At 40.2% G+C, this 6000-nt stretch overlaps 1 protein-coding gene across 1 annotated transcript in view; it reads right to left on the bottom strand.

Moving 5' to 3' along the window:
• The window catches only part of LOC137172060 (SH3 and multiple ankyrin repeat domains protein 1-like), a 41064-nt gene extending 35770 nt beyond the window's left edge, over window positions 1–5294 (bottom strand). Inside the window, exon 1 of the mRNA XM_067576320.1 lies at window positions 5193–5294. The gene's annotated coding sequence lies outside the window, so the exon portion shown is untranslated. The remainder of the gene's footprint in view (window positions 1–5192) is intronic.
• Window positions 5295–6000: the final 706 nt, after the last annotated feature.

A 6000-nucleotide genomic window follows, 5' to 3' on the forward strand; every position in this document is an offset into this window, starting at 1 on the left:
CAATTGCATATCTGATAGTAATCAAGCAAAAAAAATGATAACCCTGCTAATCAGTAATTAAGTGGATGATTAAAATAATTACCCCCAGCTCTCCATTTCACAATAAACATCCTGCTCCTTTGATCTGCGTTCAAGTTCCATCCTCCTCATTGCAGCCTCACCAAGGGCGATCCTTTTTTAGGAGAAAGGGGCCACAGCTTACTTCGTAGGTTACACACCGCTCGCCTGATGTTCCCAGCACGTGTGCATGCGCATATGCACATACTGCATGATCTCACACTCGCTCCGTTTTGACTCTTTAAGCAGCACTCAAACACAACTGTCCTGGAAAAATGTCTAGCAGAAAGCAGCATTAAGTGCCAGACCAGTCAGCCTGAGCTTGGCTGGTGGTCTCGTGTAGATCAAAGTGGGCTATCTATCCCTTCAGACTGGATATAATTGGGTCAGGTGGAGCGTGCACTGGGGGCCTGGCTTGGGCTAAACTTGGCTGGATGGGCTGGGAGACCTCAATGCAGCAGATTTAGGATTGACCATCCCCTGTGCTATTTTTGAGACTTCCCATAAACAATGTGTGATACAGTAGCTAAAGCTTCTTTGTCGTACTACACAGCAGAGATCCATAAATCAGGGGTTTTTCAAGGGGCCTTTCACTGCTTTCAGCTCCAAAACTTTTCATGATGCAAAGCTCTGTGAATCTGAGTATAGTGTACCTTTAGTTCTAAAATGACACTATAGAAATACATGTAAATCTATTCTTTTATAATATTACTGTATCAGTTTTGACAAATATCCCTCAACCCCATGTTTAAATCAAGTGACACCCCATGAGGGATCTCGACTCCAAGATTGAGGATCTCTGCACGAGATAATGTTTCAAACCCTCAGTCTTAATATAATAATAATGAAGCACATTTAATGTCTTAGAACAACCTAATATTTCACGTGTTCTTGGTTATTATTATTGCAGGTTAATGAGCTAATCCGTGTGGGTCAATATACTGTATGAGACACAATGTTTTATTGTTTGATTAGTGTGTTATTGTTTAATTAGTAATAAAATGTTCCCTTCAACAATCAATTAAATGATACCAGCTTCGAAGCTCATGTGCACATTTCTGCAGCAGCACGGAAACCAAATGTAAGTGCAAAACAACCAGTTTGTGTTGGAGAATTCTGCCCCATCTCTAATAATTTGAGCTGTATTACTGTATGTGAAATACATAAAAATGACGAAGTGCAATGGTCGATTTCTCAATAATCGCCCCTTTTTTCTCTGCTTCAAACTATACAAAATAAACTTCCCTTTTCCTCTCCATTCAGGATATGACAGAAAGTGCATTAAAATGTCATGAAAACAGAGACTTCAAAGGCAACTGTGCAGCAGGTTGCCTTCTGTCTCACAACAACAAAAGAAGGAGGGAAGCGCAAGATGCTGTGTCAAAACATTTCTAATAAAACTGAACATCAATAGAATTCCTATGATCAAGTGACTTTTTCAAGGGCACGTATTACTTTTTATACGTGTCCCAGAGCTCTCGACTGAAGACCTCAGGCCTCAGATACAATGAAAGCAGGCCACAGACAAAGTAGTCAGACACACGGAGATGAGCACAGGTTTTTGAGGCTTCAGGGTGGATTTTATCGCAGATAAACAGCCACAAATAGACTGTCCAGTAGTGACAGATTCACTTACCTTGCACGTCCATTGACATAAAGGTAAAACTGAGAGACAAAAGTCAACAAGATACTAATAAATGCCGTTAGACATGGCTGACAAAGTGAGGACCATGTCGAAGCCTGTCAGGCCCCATTATAGTTTGCCCATCTACCATGTAATGGGGTGTAATTGACTCTACAGACAGAAAGACCTTTCATTCATCACTTTGCACTTCAACTTTATACTATACTTATGACTATTACACTGCAACTACAGCTGTATAATCTGAATATAGTACATTTTATCCTAAAGCATTTGTAACCTTGAACCAAGAGGGCAAGAAAAAGGAAAGTGTGAGGAAACTTCCAGATACATGTAGAGATCCTATGTTACTATCAAGGCACATACAGTAATGTTCATCACCTGTTTTGGGAGGGCACCTCTGTTGAAACTGAGGTTGAATGTTAGATGGGAAGAAAAGCAAATGAAGGTATTAAATGCACACTTCCTATCCAAGATATTTGGAAAACATGCTCTTTACACCTGCTCTTGACACTAATCAGACCTACGCTATCTTGTTACGACCCTAAAATTGCCAGCTAAAGAGCCATCTGACCCTGCGGGCTTGTACCAGGCTGCTCAGCAGTTCAGAAACTGGATTTCATCAGCAAACAGTGAGGTTAATGAGGCGAGACAATTATACTAAAACCTAAAAAATGTATACCATCACCCTTTTGTGCTGTTACAGCTTTGTCACCATATGATGTATTTACTCACGTTTCTATGTCCATACTTTGGTCTTTTAACTGGTGTCCTGCTTTAAACGCTGCCAAGTGCACAGGAGCGTTTCCTTATAAAGCCCCAATAAGTGCATCTAAAATCCAGTTGTTGCTTTTTGAGCCATCTGTGCAAGAAGAACGCCTCTGTATTTTTCAGTCATTAACTTGAAGTTGTGTTCAGAAATTGTAAAGCTGGAGCTATTTGAGTTCTTCATAATGGTGGATGTGTGTTGCAGTTTGCTGGCTTCTGTTTTTCGTGGCTTACGGCAATCCTCCAGATCTTTCCCCTGGGGGAAATCTCCCTGTATGTAATAATGAAAAGCCTGCAGAGTCAGGGGAAACAGCTCTTCTCTTGTGTTCTGTCTTAATGAGCACAACAATGAGACTCTCTCAGTTCCGCAAATAACAATTAGAAGTTCATTAAAAATCATATTAGATGATCATTTTATTTAAACATGAAATTACGTCTCAAGGTTATTTGATGACGGCACTTTAAATGTCAGGTATTGAATGATCTGTGGTATTTTTTTTTACACAGCTATTGTGTTATGTCCTTGAATTAAAAGACAATGTGTATGTGTGAATGTGTGTGTCTTGCTTACATATTGGTTTTTCATGGTTCCATACAGCTGTACCCCACTTCAATACTCCCATGGGACTGATTTAAGGAACATTTTGTTGTGGATTTTGCATTTCTACTTCATAGATACAGCAGCAGCTTGCAGCTATTAGAGCCTCGTTATATTCTTCCATAGCAGTTAGCTGTCACTGGAAATATTCTCTCAGCATGTCTTTCTTGTGTCCTACACTCTCCCTCCACCAAACCCTGGAGAATTACTGGACCATATACACTGTCACATCTGCTACACTGACCAGCTCGTTTATCGACTCCTGCTCTTCCTGCAGAGACCGGAGAGGACAGAACAGGACTGGGCAGGAAAGAACAGTGTGAGACAGGACAGGATGGAGTGGAAATTAGCGGGTAGTGGTGGTGGAAATGTTCTGAATCAGAAAGACACAAATCTCTACTGACATCAATCATTTTGCCCAACTCAGTGTATTTCATGTCTTTCATCTTCCACTCAATTGTTTCATAATCGCATTCTCTTTTGACATTACCCACACGTAACGTATAATCAGTCAGTCCCTCTCTGGCATTGGTAACGTCACCTGGCTTTTCTTTGTTCCATTATGATCAGTTGTTGTGTGTTTGAGAGGTAGCCATTAATCTTAGTGTGCCCACTCTGCTTTTAATTGCCCAGTTTGTTTATTTTCTTCTCTTTCCAAATGAATCCCCCAAGGTGCACTTCTCCAATAGAAAAATATGCTTTTAAAGCCAGTTTTGCTTGTTCTGCATTACAGCATGTGCGTGGCAGGTCTTAGGAGGCCAATGCAAAGTCAGTTAAGTCGTATCTATACAGGAACACACCGCTGGTGCACAGCGTGAGCAGTGCTAATGCTATAACACCCTGTTTCAAGCAGGCCTGGAATAAATTAGGCATGTGTGTATGTGTGTCTATATGTGTTTGTGAGTCAGTTCTCTGGGGTATTTAAAGGGTTTCCACCTTTCCATCAGCTAACACCATAAATATTGGGAGCAGATAACAATTTCGACAAGTTGCAGCTAAAGAGGTGTGTGAAATGTGGGTGTTTATGAGCTCTCGTTTGATTTCTGCTCACCTTTCCATTTCAACACACTTCCTCTTTGAACTCATCTAGTAAACTGTAATACAGTGCTGTGAGTGTCTATATCGATATTACATAAATGTAGGTTTTACATAAGCAGAAGTATTATTTTTTATTTCTCCCAAAACTCCTAGACTGATCGATCTCTAGCTCATACATTAATAATTCCCCGACTTTCCCTGTGCATGTATCACCATAATACAACAGGTCTTAACCTACTTTGTAACTGTGGGGGAGCACTTGTAAATTACCGCAATGTACAATTACAATTCACAAAGAGCATAGAATAATCTACATGAAACAGGGTCTTAACTAGTCACAGGGGATTTAATTATGGCCATAAAGTTGGATTCAGCATGAAAGCCTCATTTAGAGGAATGAACTTTTCCACCATCACTGCCCACTGATCCTTCGAGTCCAGTAGAAATCTGTAAGCAATCCTATTATTCAGAATCTCACCTGAACTTCTCCTTTTCTAATTTCACACCCATGATACACATTGACCAGAAACAAACAAACATCTAGATTTTAGCTGCCTCATGCTGCATATATAGCTAATAAAGCTTATATGTGCTACAACAGAGCAGCTAGCGCTCACTCATCAGTCTTAAAGTTGTGGAATGATACGAGCAATTAGTGAAGAGTTTTTTTTAAGGCTCTGTGATTTTTTTAATTCATTTTTGTGTCCCACTTTACTCTTCCTCCCCACCTACATAAAACATGTGAATCAGACCTCAGAGGACGTGTACCCCCCCTCGCTCGCTCTGCCACAATTTCAGCAGCACCTACTTCTATTTGAGAAGCTGTGACTTTCACCCTCACACACCTTGCTGCTAAAGATGATGTCCTCTTTCTCAGTGCACCTACTGCTTCTAATTGCATTTCTTCATATTTACTTTGTAGTTTACACACACAGACACTCATTCTATTATTTTTTATACTGCTATTTTGTATTATGAACACTTTACATTACTTTTATTATAGGTCACAGATTCCATATCTTCTTATTCTGATTAACAGTTTTAAACCAAAGATCACAGTATCAATGAACAGTAGAAAAAGTAAAATACCTTTTAGTCTGCAGTTCAGGTTGTGTTGCTCCTCGTTGTATCCAAAGTGACCTCCTTGATAAACCACAGAGAGAGTAAAAAAGGGACCGGAATTAGAAAATGAGAGAAAGATCCAGTTGATAAAATACAAATGAGAAAAAATAGCAAAAAGTGCTTTGCTTTTTGTTCTTTCAAAATCACATTTTCATGCCTTCTAGTCTTTAAATGTGCATCGGTGTGAGCCAGCCTGAGCCACTGTATTGTGCAGCCTCTCTTTCTCTTTTTCATTCACACACACACACACTTTCACCTACTCTATGCCCCAGTATAGCTGTCTCTCTTTCTCTCTCTCCCTCTTTTTCTCACTCTGCTACACACACATCCATACTCTCTCTCTCTCTCTCCAGCGTGGGGTTCTCTTTCTCTCTCTCTTACTTCAGCTGCTAGATTGATCTCTCTCCTTCATTCTCCTTCCTCTCTTTTCACTTCCACTGTGTACTGACACTTCATCATCTATCTTCTTTTTTTTTTCGCACCCAAGTGCTCTTCTATTCAATTATCCCCAATTTTCTTCATTACTCTCTCTCTCTTTCTGTCTTTTTGTCTCTCAATGTTCCACAGCATCCCAACCTCCTCCTCCTCCTCCGCCCCCCCCCTCATTATTTCAGTCACTCTATCAATCAAACACACTCACACTTGCACTCGTCCCATGATATCACATTATCTTTCCGTCTCACACTTACAGTGGATAGATTCAGAGCACCTCACTGTTCCTCTTGTCTCATCGATGCTGATGGGTCATCATAAAAATAAAGGAAGACTGTACTTT

The sequence above is a fragment of the Thunnus thynnus genome, chromosome 20 (assembly GCF_963924715.1).
Source record: "Thunnus thynnus chromosome 20, fThuThy2.1, whole genome shotgun sequence".
Lineage (NCBI taxonomy): Eukaryota > Metazoa > Chordata > Actinopteri > Scombriformes > Scombridae > Thunnus > Thunnus thynnus.